The sequence below is a fragment of the Lynx rufus genome, unplaced genomic scaffold (assembly GCF_022079265.1).
Source record: "Lynx rufus isolate CCGP_SWC_20201006 ecotype Redwood Valley unplaced genomic scaffold, mLynRuf1.p SCAF_27, whole genome shotgun sequence".
Classification (NCBI taxonomy): Eukaryota; Metazoa; Chordata; class Mammalia; order Carnivora; family Felidae; genus Lynx; species Lynx rufus.
In genome coordinates, this window is record NW_025814842.1 from 12,259,020 (window position 1) to 12,280,839 (window position 21,820).

The window sequence follows — 21,820 nt, forward strand, 5'->3', positions numbered from 1 at the left end:
GGCCTCCTGCACTTCTGACTTGGCCACACATCAGGGGTTCCTGGGGCCCCCCACCCTTTTGAGATTAGCGTTTGAATTGGTGAACTGGGGGCGCCTGAGTTACTCACTTGGTGAAATGTTCCTCCCCAGTGCACGTGACCTTCTTCCCATCCACTGAGGGCTGGAATAGAATGAAACGGTGGAGGAAGGGGGTAAGTCCACTCTCTCTGCTTGGGGGAAGACATTCACCTTCTGCCCCCAGACACCGGAGCTCCTGGTTCTCAGCTTTACCGACTCAGCTCAACACGGACGCCAACCCACTTTACGGATGGCAGACTGTGGGACTCCGCAACCGTGCGAGCCAATTTTTATAATTCGTCTCCTCTTCCGTATTTCTCTCTCTGTATTCCACGGGTTCTGTTTCCCTGGAAAACCCTGACTGGCGTAGGAAGTCACAAGCGTGTTAGAAGCTCTGTGCCAGGAACCGGGGGCAGCCACCAAAGACAGATTTCTCGTGTAGGTATCGTTGAGCCCGATTCCATTCCTGGACAGAAAAAAAGAAAGTGAGGCCAGAACAGCTGTCTCGCTCACGTTCACACGGCGTGGCTGGGCCAGGAGCATGGAGTCTGAGCCCACAGAGTGGCCACAGTTATGACACGGTTATCCTGCCTGCTGCCCGGCGGCAGGGAGCATGGTCGGGGATTCAGGTCCGCCGCAGAGACCCTGGCTCCCGGCCACACTGCAGAGGCGGCTGACATCCTAATCCTGAATGCGGTGAGGGTAGAAAGACCCAAACGTTCCCACCTGACCTGGGACACAGGTGGGCACCACTGAGCCCAAAGCTTTGGCCAAGGTCCTGCCCCAGGGTCCCGCTCCTTCCCCAGCCCAGTGCCGTCTCCCTCCCCTTCCTTTCCGAGGGTCCCCTAACCAACATCTCGCACCCTCAACTTTGTCCCAGCCTCTGCTCTAGACAACCCAACCCACGACACCGTAGTCTCCTGACTCCAAATCCACCGTTTACTTCCCCGAACAGCACAGATAGGCTTTTTTTTCAAGCCTGCAGAAAGAGACCCTCAACACATCGACGCCTGAGGCAAACAGGGCAGCGGATCACAAGGTTTCTGTTCTGCCAGAATCTCTCCAAGGGAAGCGCCGGGTGCCGGCAGCCAAGCCCCTGGAGTTGCCGCGATTTCTATTTAATGTGCAAACGCTCCGAGGAGAGCCAAGCATGGAAGACAGATCAAAACATTTATCCTCACCGTGTCTTGGAAAAACTTATTAGCTGGCTGTACACCGATATTCAAGAGGCGCAGAAAAAAAGGAAGCAGAGAAAAGGAAGCAAAGAAAAAAAAAAAGAAAAATCTGTTGCTACCAGATAAATGGAGAGAGCCCCTCGGAGCGCCGGGGCGGCCGTGGCCACCATAATATATTGTTATGCATCACCACCAGAGCACTTGTAGAGCAACCACGGACCATGTCTGACATTGCCTTCGCTGACCTTTTCGATATTGCCCAAGCACTGCGGAGCGGGTGTTTCTAGAGGAATTCAAATAGAACGTACTCAGGCAGAAAGGATTTGGCTGTGGGCAAACCCTATCAGTCTCCTCATGTTTCCCCTTGTCATTCTCATGTAAATTGCGACTCTTTATTAGCGTGGCCGGTCTTCCGGCAGGTGCACGCGGTGCCAGGCTAAATGGCAGGGGACCGCATCCGCCTGCATCGAGAGTCACCCGCTAGCAAGGACACCAGCGCAGGGCACCGCCCAGGGTGGGGACAGGGGGTGGTCCCCAGGGCGCCACGGGAAAGCACCAGAGGGGCGGGGGGTGGGGGGTGGGTGGAGCTCAACCAGAAAGGAGAAGCTTCCCTCTTCAGTGTCTAAGTGTACGATACCACGTGGTTAGCGGCTATTTGGTAGAGCAGACATCTAGAACACGTTGACCTTGCACGACTGAAACCCCATACCCTCTGAACAACTCCTCATTACCCCCCTCCCCAGTCCCTTTTCTGAGTTTAAGTGTGTGTTCGCATCACACACACACACACACACGCACGCACGCGCGCGTGCACACACAAAGAGGCACAAGGAAAGTTTTGGAGGAGGTGATGATGTGCATGCCTGTTCCCTTGACGGCAGCGATGGCTTCGTGGGTGTCTGGGGACACCCAGACTTACCAAATTGTATCTGGGTGTTTTTGTGTATCAATTATATCTCAATGGAACTGTTAAAAAAAAAAAGGTGTATGAAAGATGATTCTAAGAAGGCTAGTTGTATATGAGAACAAGGAGGGTGTTCAAAATTAAGTGAAAGAATGTGTTTGCCACAATGTGGTACACAGAATATGCGTCGTAAATGCACCTGCGTACAAGGTATTTCTCAGAGTGTTTGAAAAACACAATAAAATCCTAGTTTTAATTTTTTTCAGTTTTTTTTTTTTAAGAGAAAGAGAGAGAAAAAACACAAGTGCGGGAGGGACAGACAGAAAGAGAGCGAGAATCCCAAGCAGGCTCCGTACCATTTGCTCAGTGCCCCCTGTGGGCTTGAACTCAGGAACCACAAGATCAGTACCTGAGCCGAGATCAAGAGTGGGACACTTAACCAACTACACCACCCAGACATCTCTAAAATTCTGGTTTTGGGGCGCCTGGGTGGCGCAGTCGGTTAAGCGTCCGACTTCAGCCAGGTCACGATCTCGCGGTCCGTGAGCTCGAGCCCCGCGTCAGGCTCTGGGCTGACGGCTCGGAGCCTGGAGCCTGTTTCCGATTCTGTGTCTCCCTCTCTCTCTGCCCCTCCCCCGTTCATGCTCTGTCTCTCTCTGTCCCAAAAATAAATAAACGTTGAAAAAAAAATTTTTAATTCTGGTTTTAAGATCAAGGAGTTGGGGGACACCTGGGTGGCTCAGTTTGTTGATCATCTGGCTCTAGATTTTGGCTCGTTGTGATCTCATGGTTCATGAGATCGAGCCCCGGGTCAGGTTCAACACTGACGGTGAGGACCCTGCTTGGGATTCCCTCTCTCCCTCTCTTGCCTGCCCCTTCCTTGCTCAGACTGACTCTCTCTCTCCCTCTCTCTCTCTCTCTACTTAAAAAAAAAAAAAGAAAGAAAAGAAGGAAGGATTAAACTATGGAGTGAGTTCTTTGCTTTTCGTTTTAAAAATTCCCCCAGACAGATAAGCCTGCCCACTGATCACCTCCATGCCCCTGCCCTCTGCCTTAGGAGACGGGGGAGCCCCAAGGAAGGACTGAGGAACTACTGGTGGCCGGAGGTACCCACACTGGTTTACAAAATCCTTTCTGGCCTTTACGTCACCTAAGAGCAAGGCCAAGAGGACCAGAAAAGCCAGCTTGGTAGGACCCATTTAGGGTAGTACCTGCCCATGGAAGAGCTCCAGGGGTGGGCTTAGCAACCACGGCCTCAGGCTTCCAAAGCCTTTCCCTTACTCCTGCTCCCTGCTTACCTGGCTTAAATACAGTGGTTCTCAAAGCAGGGTCCCCAGTCCAGAGGCATCACCATCACCTGGGAGCCTCAACGAGCCCGATGTGGGGCTCGAACTCACAAACCACGAGATCACGACCAGAGCTGAAGTCGGACACTCAACCAACTGAGCCACCCAGGCGCCCACCAGCAATCTGTATTTGTACAAGCTTTCCAGCTGATTCTGGTACATCCCAAGCTATGAGAACCACCCTTCTAATAGAAGCTTGGCCTATCTCTCTAGCCTTATCTGCATCCAGCCCAGGGATGCTTGCCCAGCTGGAAGGAGGGAGGAGAAGACTCAGTTCACCACTGTCACCCCCTGAGGGGCATATCTATCAGGGAGGAGCCTGTAGGAAAGCAGAGTTAGCAACTTAGGGTTCCCGAAACACGGAACCAAAAAAAATCAGAAGAGAAGGCTCTTGTGGGCTGATTCATTTCCCGAATCAGCGCTTACAGAACAGTAGCTAGAGGTCATAACATGGAGGAAACGACAATTACCCCTTACCTGGCCTCCCCCGAGGCAGGTGAACAGCCTGAGAAGGTAGCCATGTGGGCGAATCTAAGAACTATGCAGTTGAGAGACCAGGTGTGATTCGGCATGGAGAATCCTTGGCTGGGCCATCACAAACCTGGCCGCTCGCCAAAGATGGAGAAAAGCACCCAGGCATCTACAGGAGTGAACCAGGAAAGACTGCGCAGTACCTCTGCCAGGTACCTGGGCAGGGCTCCAATCCCAGGGAGTAGCAGAACTAACAGAGACCCAGCATCAGAACAGGACGTGGAGGAAGGTGGGACTCCACCCAGCTAGCTGACGGACCCCTGGCTTGCGTACCCTGCCCAGTGAGGGCTGGCTCAGGGACCGACGAGCCTTCACTTTGATAGAAAAAGCATCAGGCACTCCTGTGAGGAAACGCTGGGGAGACGAGAGCTGAGGGGTCCAATCCAAGCTTGCAGAGTTGAAATAAATTCAAGGTCTTTTCTTCCCCCAGGTGAGGGATCTCAGGGGTTCCCTGGGGCCGATGCCACTGACTCCCTGGGCTACAAATGAAAGAGCCGAAGAGCAAGGCAGGAAAGGTTTCCAAGACATCAGGCAACTCTGAGAGAACAATATTTCGTCAAGTGAAGAGTAAATTAATAGAAAACACATGGATTATATTTCTCCCAAAATACACACAGTTCTGAACATCAAGGCGGGGAGGGAAACTGGTGAAATCTGTTTGGGGTTTGGCAACATCTCATGCGTTCAGGAGTGAGGTGCAGCACTTCAGGGAACAGGTTTTTCCTATTATCTTTCTTTTTTTTTCCACCAATAGTCAAGGGATGCAAAGATTTTTAGAGGGAGAAGACCTTAAGTCATCCACACGAGAAACCAGAGGCTTAAGGAAATTGACGGGAATGGTTTCACAAATAAATGGTAGCGAAACTTAGAGTAGTTGAGAGCCAGACCAGAGACAGTTGTGCCAATATGCATTCTTTCTCCTCCGCTTGCCTTCACGTGATACATCCAGGAGCCATTCAAGACCACTGTGGGCCACTGAATCCACAGATGTTAGGTAACGTGGATATTGGGTAGAGTGGAATCCAGTGGGTCCATCCTAGTCTTGGTTAGACAGCATCCTCACACATTATGGGAGCTAAACCAGGAACGGAAGCTCCATACTTGCCAAGTCTGTGTCTTCCGACTCAGTCTATTACCTGAAAGACAAGGTCAAGGTCTGGGAGTGAGGATCATTAATCAGTGACTCAGAATTCTGGCCATGAGATGCCAAAACCCCATTAGCTACTGAAATATACGTACATAATTACATAATGATAAAAGGATCAACCCACCGAGAAGTTACAACAATCTTAAATGTGGATGCACCAAGCAACATAACCTCAAAATATATGGATCAAAGTTGAACAGAGGAAATAGACTAATCCACAATTATAGTTGGAGACTTCAACACCCCACTCTCAGCCGTTGATAAAATTACCAGATGGAAAATCAGCAAGGATATAGAATTGAGTGACACAATCAACCAGTAGGATCTCATTGACAAATATAGAACACTTCACTCAACATCAGCAGAATACATTTTTTTTTTACCAAAGGCCCGTATAACATTCACCACAATTTATGTTTAAAACGATGGTGGGTGCAGTACACTTAGGTCTATCGCCTTGCCATTTATTATCTATTTGTCCCTTTAGTTCTTTGTGTCACTCTTTTTCTTTTCTTTCTTTTCTTAAATTTTATTTTAGAGAGAGAGAGCACCCAGACAGGGGAGAGGAACAGAGGGAACAAGAGGGAGAATCTCAAGCAGGCTCCACACTCAGCTCAGAGCTCAATCCCACAAACCTGGGATCATGACCAGAGCCGAAATTAAGAGTCAGATGCTCAACCAACTGAGCCACTGAGGTGCCCCACCATTCTTTTTTTTCTTTTTTTAAATGTTTTTAAATGTTTATTTATTTTTTAACGAGAGAGAGAGAGAGAGAGAGAGAGAGAGAGAGAGTATGAGCAGGGGAGGAGTAGAGAAAGAGGGAGACACAGAATCTGAAGCAGGCTCCAGGATCTGAGCTGTTAGCACAGAACCTGACCAGGGCTTAAACTCACAAGCCATGAGATCACGACCTGAGCTGAAGTCCGACGCTTAACCAACTAAGCCACCCAGACACCCCGTCTTTTTCTGATCTTCTTGTGGATTAACCTAGTATTTTTTTTGTTTCCCTTTTATCACCTATTTTTGCATATAAGCTATATCCCTTTGTTTTGTTATTTTAACAGCTTTTCAATTTATCACAGTTTACCTTCAAGTGACATTATACCATTTTACAAATAGTGTAAGAACCTAACAACAATACACTTTCTTTCCTCTCTTCTTGTCTTTGTGTTACTGTTGTCATGTGTGTATATATATATATATATATAATGTGTTATATGTTTTATATTATATATATTATAAACCCCAAACTATATTATTAATTTGGCTTGAAACAGTTAATTATATTTTTTAAATATTTAAATAATAAGGGAGCATCTATGTGGCTCAGTCAGTTGAGCCTCTGACTCTTGATTTCAGCTCAGGTCATGATCCCATGGTTGTGGGATCAATCCCTGCCTTGGGATTTTCTGCATGGAGACTGCTTGAGATTTTCTCTCTTCTCCTCTGCCTCTCACCCCCGCCCCACCCCCCCCCCCCGCCAACATTGTGTGCTCTCTCTCTCTCTCAAATAAAAACAAATTAAATAATAAGAAAGCATTCTTACATATACATCCATGTAGTTACCATTTCTGGCGCTCTCCATTCCCTACATAGCTTCATATTTCAACCTGGTATGATTTTCCTGCTTGAAGACTTCCTGTAATATTTCTTATAGTGTGAATATGCTCATGATGAGTGATGGCAGTTTTGTTTATCTGAAAGCTCCTTATCTCACCTGAAAGATTTCACTGGGTATAGAATTGTAGGCGGGCAAATTTTTCTTTCAGTGCTTTAACAATGTTCCCCATCGTCCTCTCGCTTGCATTGTCTCTGTTGAGAAATCTGATGTCATCTGTACCGTTAATCTATTTTTACGTATAGTATATTTTTTTTCCTCTGGCTACTCTTGAGATTTTTCTCTCTATTGGTGGGTTGAACGATTTGATTACACTGCATCACGGTTTAGTTTCGTGATATTGCTTGTGCTTGGAGTTCATTGAGTTTCTTAGAACTGTAGGTTTGTAATTTTTATCGTATTTGAAATTTGGGCATTCTTGTTTCGTCGAATGTTTTAAACTTACCCCTCCTCTCCTCCAGGAACTCCAACTGCATGGATATTAAGCTGATCAAAGTTGCTTCGCATTTTTCCTTCAATTTTCTCCTGATTCTGTGACTCATTTTGGATCGTTTCTATTTGTGTCTTCAAGTTTACTAATCATTTGTTCTGCCATATCTAACTTCTGTGAATCCCATTCTGTGTATCTTTTTTTAATCTCAGACATTATGGTTTTCGTCTCTGCACAATGATGTACATATATTCCACGATGCTACTTAACTTCTGGAACATGCGGAATATAGCTATAAAATCTACCTTCCCGTCCTTGTCTGCTAATTCTAACATCTGTTCCATTCTGGGTTGCTTTGATGGACTGATTAGTCTCCTCATTACAGACCACATTTTCCTGCTTTTTTGCATAATCTTTCGTAGTACGGCAAACTATGTAAATTTTGCCTTGCTTGATACTGGATGCTTTTGTATTCCCACAGCTACTTTGGAGCTTTGTTTTTGGATATAGTCAAGATATTTAGGAATAGTTTCATCTTCTGTGAGCTTGCTTTTAGCATTTGTTAGGCAGTTCTGGAGCAGGGCTATTATCCCCCACTCTTGAAGCAAGATCTCCCTGAGTATTTCAACTCTATGCTCTGTGCATCATGTTTTCCAGTCTGGCTGGTGAAAATAGGCACTATTGCTCACCCCAGGTGAACCGTGGCACTATTTTCCAATATTTTGGGTTTCCTTCCATGCACGTGCTCGTCAGTACTCTGCTGAACACTTGAGAGGGATCTCTGCAAATCTCCAGGTTTCTCTCTTCGTGTAACTCCCTCCCCTTTGGTAATCTGCCCTATAAACTCTAGCCACCTTGGACTCCCTGGACCCTCAGTTCCGTCTTCTCAGCTCAGGGAAACTTCCAGTCTCCTCCTGGGGTCTTCTTCCGTCACCACATGGAAACCCAAGACTATAAGCCGAAGCAGTTGTAGAGCTCGCTTCATTTGTTTCTTATCTCTCAGGGATCACTATTCTTTAAAAAGAGATTGTTTTATATATTTTGTCTGAGTTTTTTGGTTGTTTGTTACAGAATCATAAATCCCACACCTGTCACACCATCTCGGATGAAAGCAGATGTCCTACAGGCATTTATCTGGGGCAGGAGCCCAGCCACAGGGATTTTGGCAAATATGTCAGAGCTAAGAACTTATCATCCAGAAGGAATGTTGTGTTTGGAAAGCTCTCTGGGTGCCCACAGTCAGCAATCTTATCAGTCATTTTTAATCCCAGTGGTGCTACTAAAACGCACATCAGTAGTTTCTCCTTGTGCTCATTCTGGCTGAAGAAGAGACAAAAAGAAAAGTTCAGAGTGAGTTTTATTTAATATGGAGTGTGCTCATTTAACAAAAATTAAAAACAGCCCATTAACCCAGTTTTTATTATACTTTAAACTTAATTTATTACAACCTTCATATAGTAGAATAATAACATCATAGCTTTCAAAATAACTTAAAATAATGGCATTAAAAATAACTGAGTCAAAATAACCCTTATCATTTACAAAGCAATTTCATCAGCATTATCTTTTCAAATCTTTTCTCACTTCTTTAAGATGCATGCACCATGGCTCTTAATGTTTATTTAACCTCAAATTTGCTCAGTTAGAGCTAGGACTCAGACTTAGATCATTATTTAACTATAATGGATAATGTACAAACAGATTCTAACTTTAAAAAAAAATTGATGTCATGGGGGAAAGGTTGGGGTCTGTTCTAACTTAAGATCAAAGAAATAAAATGCAAAGTATAACTCTTGAGTGGATCCTGGTTCAAAGAAAAAGCTGGTGAAAGATACATGGGGAGAAAACTGGGCGTATTTCAATATGTGTTGGAAATGAGATGATATCAGAGAATTATTTTAAATTTCCCAGGTGTGGTCATGATGTCATCTGTAGGGGAATGTACTTATTCCTAGGACACATGTGATGAAATAATTGGGGGTGAGATATCATCATCTCTACAACTTGTAAGTGGTTCTGGAAAAACTACCTGTATATATTCACACATATCTATAAGTAAAGCAAATAGAACAAAATGAAAATAATTGTTGAATCTAAACTGGCAGGCACACTCACTGTCAGTGTTTCTGTATGTTTGCAAGTGTTGATAATAAAAAAAGATAGAGGGATCAAAATGCAACATTAGACTCTAGAAGGGAAGAAAAAATATCTATAGATGCACAAAGAATAGCTATAGAGGAATCCCTGCTGACCATGGGAATCCCAGGACCATGAATCTTCCTTTCTTACATCAATTCCTAGTACCATTTCAGATTCAGGTTAAGTGACATTGGAACTGCTTTTACCTTAAACTGGAAACCTATTTAAAGTATTGTTATGGGGCACCTGGGTGGCTCAGTCAGTTGAACATCCAACTCTTGATTTTGGCTCAGGTCATGATCCCAGGGTGGTAGGATCGAGCCCCACATTGGGCTGCATGCTGAATGTGGAGCCTACTTGGGATTCTCTCTCTCTTTCCCTCTGCCTCTCCCCATCTCTCTCTCTCTCTCTCTCAAAATAAATAAACTTTAAAAAGTTATTAAAGGGGCGCCTGGGTGGCGCAGTCGGTTAAGCGTCCGACTTCAGCCAGGTCACGATCTCACGGTCCGTGAGTTCGAGCCCCGCGTCAGGCTCTGGGCTGATGGCTCAGAGCCTGGAGCCTGTTTCCGATTCTGTGTCTCCCTCTCTCTCTGACCCTCCCCCGTTCATGCTCTGTCTCTCTCTGTCCCAAAAATAAATAAAAACGTGGAAAAAAAAATTTAAAAAAAAAGTTATTAAAGATTAATGTTATTATTAGCAATTATGTAAAATTATACATGTTATATAACATATAACATAGTAAGATTATAAGATATTAAATATATATAAATATAATCTTAAAACTAAAAGGAATGAATATTGGTAGATTTTATTTTCCTTATTTTGCTAAGGAGACAATGAAGTTCAGGGTGTGGAATGACTTGTCTGATGCCTCCCTACTAACAGGTGTCAGAGCTGGGATTCAGATCCATACCCACCTGGCCCCAGAATCAGAGCTTCTGGTACTACACCTTGCTGCCCTCTGAGGTCTTCATTGTCTGGGCATCTGTGTATGAACGTTAAAATAAGAAAGAGTATGGCCTTGTTTGAATTCATCCGGAAATGTGCATGTTGGACAACTCAAATCTTTCAGTGTTCTGTGCTGTTTGGGAACGATCATAAAAGTGAAGTGAGCACTGATTTGGGGGTTACAAATAAATTTCAACAAGTTACAGGATGCCTGGGTGGCTCAGTCAGTTGAGTGTCCAACTCTCGATTTCTGCCCAGGTCGTGATCTCGCAGTTCGTGAGTTCGAGCCCTGTGTCGGGCTCTGCACTGACTGTGTGAAGCCCACTTGGGATTCCCTCTCTCCTTCTCTCTCTTGGTGGTACTCATGCTAAATTCAGTCTGTTATGCTCAACAGCGCTTCTCCATAGAAGACACTCAGTGCATCGTTGATAATAGTGGAAGTAAAGTTGATACTCTAAACCCAATAGACGGTGCTTTATAGGCAAGACAACAGAACAAAGATAAACCAGACCAGATGGAGGTTGCCTCTAATTCTTGGCTTCAACAATCCAAATCAAAGATGAGCAAACACTCTGAAAAATGTTAAGGCTCGTGGCATTGCCTCCAGACCCATGGTGGAAGGGTGGGCAAGAACACGCATTCAACGGTCGCCAGGCAGTTCCTAAACTACAAAATAGGTAACATACCTATCGAAATGGGAACTCACTGTTTAAAAAATCAAGACAAGTTTTCTCAGGTTCTGAATGGTGCTTAGTTCCCCGTTCACAAAAGGCAAATATTACACACCATGCAGCCGGTTACTGTGTTATGTTAACTGGGGGTAAAATGCATACAATACAAACTTCAGCGCTAGTCCTTCGGTCCACAAATTACACCACCAGTGAACAATCACGTCCTTTCAGAATCCATCGGTGATTGGCCACCGGACGTCTGTCCTTCAGTTCACGCTCGGACAGCAGCGTGTAGACAAGTTGCCTCCTGATCTCTCGGGAATACACCCCTGTGACGTCTTCTAAAAATGCATAAAGGAAAGAAGGAGTTGGCCAATAGAGATCAAAGTGTCGCAAAGTAACAAGAAGTGATACCAGTGGAAATGAAATTTGGGTCTAAGGCAGATGGACTTAGAGAAAACCGTGCGACTGTTGACACTGTCTCTGAGACCCTAGACACGCAGCCAGAAGAATTCAGTTATGGCAAACTTACCGACATCAATGAGGAAGAATTTCCCAAAAAAAGCGTGAGGATGTCCCAAAGGAAATGACGCTTGCAAGAGATTTCACCTTAAAGGAAAGTTCAGAGATATCTCATGACGTTAAGAACACAAAGAACGGAATTTGGAGAGTTGATTCAAGCGCTGAAAGGGGAAGGACGGTTCACCAACATGCTCACCACTGTGTAAGCCGAGCACCGTCCCGCTCTTGATCTCAGGGTCATGAGGTCAAGCCCCACATTGGGATCTGCTCTGGCTGTGAAGCTTACTTAGAAAAAAAGCAAAAAAAAAATTGTGCCTTCCTGTGGAACAAGCAACATACCGATGGAGCTCCAGAGAGTTGGGACTTTCTTACATAAAAATTCGTATTTCTGACATAATCAATAAGAAACAAAACGTGTAACTGTTTACATTTAAATCGGTCAGCCTGTGACCAGAAGTGGTCAGGGACTCAGAACTGCATCTGACAGAGAAAACCCCCGACTCTCCTTGTGACACGTCAAGGTGTCCCCAAACCTGGGCGGTCAGGGCCGTGGCTCCCAGCCAGCCCGCCCTTCTCGGTGGTCGGACAGCATGTTTCTATAGTCTTCTTTTGCAGCCTCAATGCCACTTAGCTGTCCTAGGCAGCTAATAATTCAGCCAATCCTTGTTGATTTTTTAGAGGACTTAATTTTTTTTAATATCCACATTTAACTGAGATAAAGCTCTCACCCTCTTCAAGCCCAGTCTACCCATTGCCCAGAATTATCATCTCCAAGTAGGACACGGTCCTTAAAGTCCCCAATACTCCTTACTTCACTGTGGGGTGGGGCAAAAGACAAGACTGGCCTCTCAGCAGAGGGACAAATGGTGTCTATTTCACCTGAAAACATGCAACACAGAGGGGCACCTGGGTGGCTCAGTCCGGTGAGCCTCTTGATTTCGGCTCAGGTCTTGATCCCAGGGTTGTAGGCTCGAACCCCGCCCCCCCCAACTGCCGCATTGGGCTCCGTGATTCTCTCTCTCTCTCTCTCTCTGTCCCTCCCCCTTTCTCTTTCCCTCAAATAAGTAAGTGAATCAATCAATACATAAAAGAAAACACAAAAGACAGAACCTTAAAAGCCCAGTTTAGTCCCCAAGTGTTCATTAAGCACCTACTTCTCTAGGCACGTTGCTGGAAGCGTGGCGCACAGATGTGCAAACAATTCTACCTGCCCTAGAGCTCACGGGCACACAGCCAGAGGGACAAGTGCACAAATGATAGAGACCCTACGAGGCTCTGAGGGAGTGCAATGAGGGAGTCGTTCCTTCTGTGAAGGAGTGAAAGGGAAGGTCCCAAGGGAGATGAGGTGACCCCCCCCAGGCTAGCTACTCAGTGACAGCTCCCGAAGCAAGGCACAGAGGGCGGAGGAAAGCCCGGAGCCCAGGTTGCCCGGTGGGAATGACTGGGCATTGACGCTCACGGGCAAGATGCCGCCCTGATGACCTGGGACCTCGTTTGTTCTTGGTCAAGGGAGACTCTTCTGTTCCTTCAGATGGCGGTGAAGCCTGGCCTCAACCAATTCCCACCTCACTCACCTTCAAGCTCTCGGTCCCACCCAAACCCCATCCCTGGGCTCAAAACCATAGAAGAGAGGGAAACACTGGTAAGAATAAGCCTGGAGAGAATAAGGACCGTGTGTGTGTGTGTGTGTGTGTGTGTGTGTGTTACTGCTGTGCTCCCATCAGGCAACAACAGTGCCTAACAGATCATTGTCGCCCCGTCAGTGTGTGTAGATATAGTCACCAATGCCCTTAAAGGGGCCTTTGGTTGCCCGAAGGAAAAATCTAGAAGTGATGCTAACAAAGAGCTTAAACCTCCCTTCCGCAGTGAAAGGTGTCTTTGATTAAGGCGCTTTGGCAGAGGATTTTTTAAATAATAGATTTTCAATGGTAAGAGACTGAGAGTTTCCACTTGACAGGCTCGGAGAGTTTAACCGGGGGCTCAGGCAGCTGCGAAAGGTATTACTGGGTCTTTGCTCCAAGGAGGACTGGGCCTCCAGAAAATAACATTTGGCCGAAACCAAGGAGAAATATAGCTTTTGAGGGACCACCTGCGGCGAGCGTTGGCCAATAAACGTTGGGGACAGCAATATCCGCTCACCGGTTTGAAGTCATTCCCTGGCCCGTGCAGTCATTTCCCACCAGGCTCCAACCCAGAATTCTCTAGGGAAGTCAAGTGCGGCTTGGTGGGGCTGTGGGGTTGGAGGCAGGGGACCTCGGTTCACATCTGGGGTGAAGCAGTGAGAAAGGCACAGTGTAGGTGCAGACGACCAGTGGATCTGGGGGTGGGGGGTGGGGGGTGGCAGGAAAAGCCACCGGCATGCCCTGAGAAGGGGTGGGGGGAGTCCGGACTTAACCGCAGGATAGAGGCTTCAGGTGTGGATAATTCGGTTAATAGGGACGCCTGGGCAGGTCTGGGACACTGAGGTTACCTGCCGGCTCCCCCTAGGATATCTCCTAGCTTGTCGATTTCTCCTGGTGGCCTCGGCCACCTTCCAGTTGTTTGAGCCTCCGTGCACCGGGTCGTGCATCCACGCGCAAGTCTTCCCGGACTCACACCAGCTTTGTGGCCTAAATAGTCCGCCTGCCACCTGCTAAGACCGACTACCTGTCCCCTGCCTGCCCAGCCTCATCAGCCCAGATCCCCTGCTACAGGCACCAGTTGGGATGCCTCTTCTCAGCTCTCTGCTGGGGCAAGAACTTGCTAACCAATCTCCACACCCCACCCCCTGCACCCCAGTAAGAAGGCCGTGCCTCTGGAATCCCACTGGATTGTTCTTCTTTTCCCACTCCATTAAAAAGCTCCTGATCCTTGGGGCGCCTGGGGGGCGCAGTCAGTTAAGCATCCGACTCTTGGTTTCAGCTCAGGTCATGATCTCGTGGTTCGTGAGATTCAGCCCAGGGTCGGGCTCTGTGCTGAGAGCGCAGAGTCTGCTTAGGATTCTCTCCCTCTGTCTCTCTCTCTCTCTCTCTCTCTCTCTCTGCCCCTCTCCCACTCACGTGCACTCTCTCTTTCTCTTTCTGTCTCTCTCTCAAAATAAATAAGTAAACATTTAAGAAAGAAAGCGCCTGATCCTTGTTATTCAACCATATCTCTTCTCCTCCATCAGGAGGTTTGTTCCCAATACGATAAGCAAATTGTCTTGAAAAGTCCCCCAAATAGAGCGTGGCAGTCTGAAAAGGGTTCACTCATGTAACAAACGTTTCTGAGCTGTGTGCGAAGTGTAGGAAACGCAATACGGATTAAAAACAAAAGGAGACACGGAATATGGCTGCTGCCTTGTCAAGCTCAGTCTGTGGAGGAGACATCCACCCACCGAATTATCCCGTGGCTGACGTGAGTGCAAACTGCGGGGGGTGGGTGGGGGCACGGAGGGAGGAAAACTCACGTCTCTGAGTGTTTTTAAGAACAGCCTGGTGGGGCCTGGGAGGCCAAGAACGGCTTCCCTTGAAGAAGCGTCATGCGTGTGAGGCAGGAGTAAGTGACAGTTATCGAGGCCAAGGGGCAGGGATGGGAGGGCAACATGGCGGGCGGTGGGTGGGGAGTGCATGTGGACCAAGGGAATAGACAGCACAAGGCACTGAGAGGTCTCCAGACAAGGTCTCCAGGCAAGACCACGCGTGGCCTCTACAGAGCCGGCGTGTATGGGAAGGGTCTCAACCTAGGCTGACTCCAAAGATGGCTCCCTACTGAGGCAGTCCTCCCGGGACTCATGCCCTTGAGGAATCCCCTCCTCTCGAATCTCCGTGGGCCCTGTGACTCACTTTGGACCAACAGAACACAGTGAAAGCGACTGTGTGTGACTCGACTGGGGGACCTAAGAAGGTTTATGGCTTCCCCTGGGAGATCTTGGAAAGCTTGCACGGTCCTAAAACTGCCATGCCGTGAGGAAGCCCGGGCTAACCACAGGGAGAGGACACAGGAAAACGGAGTGATGCCCAGCTCGCCCAGCTGAGGTGCCAGACACTTGAGTGAAGAAATTATCTTAGACACCCATCGCAGTTGACCCTTCGGACCGTGTGACGGACCCCGAGTGAGAGCCCAGTCCACCCAAAGAACCGTAAGAACCAAAGAGAGTCTGCGTTTGAGCCACTAAGTGTCGGGCTGATACAGAAATCGGTGTCTAGAAGTTGGATGCTGTCCCTCCCCCCCAAAAAAAAATCTAAAATAAGGCTCAAGACGTGAAAATGTTCGTGTGGATCAAGAGAGCTGTCGTTTCATGTCCTGAGTCGTGAATGCTACCCCCAAAGGCTCGGGGCACAATGCCTGCTGGACAGAAGTCCGGCCCCTGTCTGCCTGTTGAATTCCTTTTTCTTTTTTCTTTTTACCTGTTGAATTTCTAAGCCTTTCATTTGTTTAAGTCCTGTGCTTCCCCGATGCACGCTGACGGCTCGGTGCGTCCTTCCGGGCGTCGCTGTAAAATTGTAACCAAGCTGATTAATAAGGTGTCTGTATTTCCCTTCACTGCCATTTACGAGAAAACGGCAAAAGTGGGTGGCGAAACATAGCCCTGTCAGGATCCTGCCTTAACAGAAATAAAGAAAAATGGGCGACTGTCAAATCTCAAGTGTCCTATATCCAGAGGACCATTCCTCTGGCATCCCTCGACATCCCGTAATGCTCCCATCAATGAAAAAACACAAAAACGAAAAACAACAGTGTGATGGGCAGATGGCTCTTCTGGGTTTGTTTTCGTCTGGCGGGGTGATGACCAGGGTGAATTTTGAATTCCAAGAAGGCAGTTAGTTACCCACGGTGTTTCTGCCTTCCCAAGTGGACGACAATTTTATTCATCGTTCCAGCCAGACAAAAATGCTCAGAAAGTTCTCACGTTGGTCTGTGAAAGCGTTCTGGCACTATTCGTAGAGATTGTAGACTGGTCTGTCTCACGACCTGATTCACTTATTTCTTCATGCAAAAATCTTCTTTTGAGGGTCTCCTGTGAGCCAGCTACTGTGCTTTATTAAGCCACCTTTTTCCATCGTGGCAGGTGACTGCAGTCTTTAGACCTTCATTTACTTTCAGTTCTGAAGGAGCTACGTCTGAGCCCAGGTTTGGGCCCCTGACGGTCTGTGCGTTTCTATCACTCAGGTGTCCAGACTGGCATTGGTGTCTTTCCTTCTGGAAGCCTGCTATTCAGTTCTTCCTTCCACTCAAGAAGTATTGCCCATCCTGGGGCTCCTGCGTGGCTCTGTCACTTGAGCATCTGACTCTTGACTTCGGCTCAGGACGTTATCTCAAGGTTCGTGGGTTCGAGCCCCTCATCAGGCTCTGCACTGATACCGTGGAGCTTGCTGGGGATTCTCGCGCTCCCTCTCTCTGCCCCCTGCACATTCTCTCTCTCTCAAAATTAATAGATAAACTTAAAAACAGGAAGTACTGCCCATCCTTTTAATAATCTCCTTTCCGTTGTTTAAATGAGCTGAAGGCTCTTTTCACTGCTTACGGCTAACTTACAGATCAGCTGCCGATGAGTTTTATTTTCTTCAGGACCTCAATTCAGCTGCAGATAAAACAGAAAAGCCTACTTTGCGTCAGTCTTTAAAAAAAACAAAACAAAACAAAACTTTCCAGTTTTAAGGTCACTTATATGCAATGAAGCAGTCACTTCAGTTCATATTAGCCTTAAGCCTTCAATGGCTGCCGTATGCCAGGCCTATGGAAAAGTCCAGTTCCGGGGCACCTGGGCGGACTCGGTCAGTTAAGCGTCCGACTCTTGGTTTCGGCTCAGGTCATGATCTCACGGTTCGTGGTGTCGAGCCCCACACTGGGCTCTGTGCTGACAGTGTGGAGCCTGCTTGGGATTCTCTCTCTCTTTCTGTCTCTGCCCCTCCTCTCTCTCTCTCTCTCTGAAATAAAGAAAGAAAACTTTAAAGAAAAAAAAGAAAAGTCAGTTTCAGAAAGCTCTCAAAGCTGCGTGTGCACATCTTATCCAACGTACTAGGCTATCAACCGCTTCCTGTGAGAGACTATGGCGTCTTGGTTTTTGTATCCTCAAAAATAGTGATTCCTAGGTGTCCGTGCTTCAAGGGTGGTAGAGATTGTCTTCGAAACCTATTGGTACACATATACACTGCCACTAGATGGGTGGGAGTCCTGGAAAAAGGTGACAGTGTCTTGGAATGTTGAGGAGGATTTGAGAACTAAACCCTAGGTCACATCAACATTTAAAAAGAAGAAAAATGGGGGGAGGGGGCAAGATGGCGGAACAGCATGAAAGTTTCTTTTGCGTCTCTCGTCCCTGAAATGCAGCCAGACAAGAAGAAGAAAAACGTGGAAAGAAAAGCCAGCAACAGAGGCAGAGAAAGCAATCCGAGACGTAAGAACCAAGCACGTTCACACAGAAGCCAAAGGGGACCAGAATCTGGAGGACTGTAGTCAACAGTATTAAATCCAGGCCAATCGTACACTGAGGGCAGTTCAAAGAACTGGGCAAGAAAAAAAGCCACTGGTGACTCAGAAGGTCGTTCCCAGCACAGCCATGGGAACCAAAGCCAGATCGCCCTGGTCGAGGAGCTGAGTCAGGGCAAGTCCTGTTTTCATGGTGGTGGCAGAGAAGGAGAAAGAATGGGCCACGCTCTGTGGCAAAAACAAGAGAGAGAGGCTGGAGAGAGGCTGTGACAGCTCCTTGCAAAGGAACAGATCAGTGAATGAATAATTATTTTCAAAATGAAATGTCCTATGTAGTGCCTAACTCTCTGAGTACCACTAAACCCCAAATTCCATGTTACGATAACAAAAATAATCAGTGTCTGCGCAGGACTCCGTGGCTCACAACGCATGGGCTAGCGCTCTTTCTCTCTGGTGTATAAGCAAAACCGATCTACTCAAAACCCCAAACCAAGAATAGTCTTATATTGAATCTCCGACGAACTAAGACTCTAAAACCCTTCCTTTGATCAGGGACTGAGAGCACTTGAGAAGAATACTGTGGTAATCCTTCTACTCTCCGCCCTGGGGAAAAAAAAAAAAAAGTACCAAGCACTGATGCAAATAGCAAATGCTTCTTTGTGCTTTGAACTAAAAATCGCACAATGCCGGGGGAGCAAGAGAAGTGTCCACGTGAAGATTTTCTCTAATGGAGACGAAGACAAAAACCCACTTCGTAATATGATCAATGGGGCTTAGAAAGTAAAGCCAAAGTCATCTTCATGTTATCTGAATGCCCAGACTTCTGGCTCTGGAGTCATGCATTTAGTTTTTAGCTTTTTTTTCTTTTTACAAGAATTTCCTCTTGCTCTTGGATGTCGAGAGCACCCATCCTTGGGCAAATGACGTCTACACCCCATCTTCACTGTGCATTAGCCGGTCAACCTCTTGAGCGAGGGGACCTCGTCCGTCCAGTGCACTTTGTATTCCCGTGACACAGCACAGTGCGTCACATGTCACAGCCTTAGCTTTAGACTTAGCTTAAAGCCCTCATCGTTTCTTGCCTGAACCAGAATGTTCCCTAATAGGTACCCCTGCCTTTATTCTCTTCCATAAAGCAGCTCTCTATTGCTACGGAATGAATCCTCACAAAATGCAGTGTCTTGAAACAATAGTAATCCTTTCTCTTGCTCTGAAATGTGAAATTTGGCCAGGGCTCAGCAGGGACAGCCCCTCTCTGTTCCATGTGGCATTAGACGGGATGGCTCACCTAGGGGCTGGGCGGTCCACTTCCAAGATGGCGCCCTCACAAGGCTGGTGAGTTGGTACAGGTTGCCAGCTGGGAGGTCAGCCCTGTCAGCTGGGGTCCCGCATTCCTCTTCGTGTGGACCTCTCCACAAATGCTTGGGGATCCTCACGGCGTGGTGGCTGACTTCCAAGAGCAAACATACCAAGAGAGCCAGGTGGAAGCTTTGTTTCCGTCCCTGGTCTGGCTTGGAAGTCACTCACATCTTCAACCTGCCCAGACACTCCTCGGCTCGGTGAAAGGAGGGTCAATGTCATCTTGTAGGAAGAGCATGTGGGATGGCTGATACTGCTTCAGCCATTTTATACAATCTGTCACATTCTCTAACCGCCTTTCTCAATGTTTCCAGAATTTTCTAAAACACAAATCTGACTGGGGCACCCCTCTGCCTGAAAACATCCAATGTTCGCCTTTACTAAAATAATAAACTCTACAGTGTTAGCAGAGGGTGCAGAGATGATGAAAGGCAGGAGAGGCTTCCGTGACCTGGTCCCTGAATCCTTCCTGCTTTCACCTCTCACGTGGTTCTCCAAGGTCACACTAGTCACCCCTGTTCCTCACTTGTTCTTCTGCTATCTCCAAAAAGACATTTCACCTATCTGATCAGGTGCATCCTCACCCGGAAAGGATGAGTGACCAACCCCATCGTCGTCCCCCAACCACCACTGGGGTTAAGGTACCCTCTGCAGGTCACGCAGACATCCTCCCATTGACCTTAACTTTCTCCATTTTATGTAACCATTTATTTTTCAGCCTGTCCTTGAAAATGACCTCCTGGAGAAAACACACCTTGTTTTATTTACATATATATGTATACGTCACATACATATATTACACATATATGTATACATCTCAGAACCTCACAACAATAATACCTATCACTATATTAAAGGATAAAACAGATACACACAGAATAAGTAATCCGCTCAATATCACCAAGTGACACAAGATAGAATTTTTTTAATGTTTTCTTTTATTTATTTATTAATTTTGAGAGAGAGGAAGGAAGAGAGAGAGCAAGCAGGGGAGGGGCAGAGAGAAAGGGAGAGAAGAATCCCAACCAGGCTCTGCACTGTCAGCTCAGAGCCCCAGGCGGGTGTGGATCCCATGAAATGTGAGATCATGACCTGAGCTGAAACCAAGAGTCGGATGCTTAACCAAGTGAGCCACCCAGGTGCCCCTACAGCTAGAATTTTAAGCCGGAGTCTTTCTGGTTCTAAAGCCCTCTCTCCCCACAGAGGGTGATCTACACGGTTCTTGAATAGACCACTAAGGTACTACGAAGACACAAATCAGGCTCACGGTTCCTTCAAGTTCTCCGAACGAACAAAATAAGTTTGAAAGATAAATGTAAAGCCGCCATAAAAACAGGCAGTAATCAAAAAGCAAAGGGCCACAGCTTATGCCATAATCCTTTTTGAAGATCTAGGAGAAAGTTCTAGGAATTAATGCGTCTTGTAGCCATGTCCCCCCAGAAAGCAGAACAGACTGAAGATGGTCACTAAGCAAAAGCCTAGAGTATCTCACAAATCCCTCATTATTTCTAGAGAGGCAGGCTGAGGGATGTGTACCAGTCAGTGGAAAAGATGCAGAAAAAGCTTCAAAATCAGAAGCCCTCCTCCACAATCTCAGTGTCTCACCTTTGCTTTCCCCTGGCGGAGAGGAAAGCTAGAGAGGGAATAAAGAATGATTATAATTGCTCAAAGCTAATTACCTTCAGCAATAACAGGGATTTCGAATTGCAGTAAAGAAAATAAATAAGACAAGCTATCCAGAGGGAGGGAGAAAGTTAGAAGAGGAAGAAACACCGAGAGACCTAGTTTTGTCCCCCTCTTCCCGTGATTTGAAACATGGCGGCTGGAATCACTGGGTTTCTCCTTCTGTAACTACCACGGGCTGGGAACAGAAGCAAACCGACCCCTAGGGAGGAGGGGTGGGGAAGTTTAAGAGAAACACTGGAAACAAATGTCTGTTTACAGTGGAATTTTAGGATTCTACCTGGAATTAGGAAAATGGCCCGCAGCCCAAGAGTGACTTCCGTGACCACCGTAGGACAACACTTTTAAACAAAGTTGCGGGAGGGAAAGCAGGAATTGGACCACCCAGCCTAACGCCCACATGCCCAGCTTGTTCTCCAGCACAACAGCAGAGTCGAGTAATTGTAAGAATGACCCTCCGGCCAGCAAATCTGGCCCTTCACAGAAAAAGATTACTGACTCCGGATCTAAGGCATTTGCAAAACAGAAAACAAAAATACGAATGGATGGGTTAAAGGAAAAAAAAATAACATAAAATAAATACCCATCTACGATAATATGTAAGACAGGGTAGGCGATTCAGTTGAAAGTGTTCTACGGTCCCTTATTGTTTGAAGAGAAAAATCACTGGTTCGTTTTGGATGTTAAGCTTTTTAAGTATATTGAAATTTTAAGAACAGTGACCAAAAGAATAGAAATAGAGTGAGATCTTCAAAAATAATAGAGAGGAAACATGAAATTTAAAAATACCATTGATTCCCCCCCTAAAAAATGGGGTGCCCGGGTGCCTCGGTCATTTGAGCACCCTACTCCTGATTTTGGCTCAGGTCATAGTCCCAGGATCATGGGATCGAGCCCCAA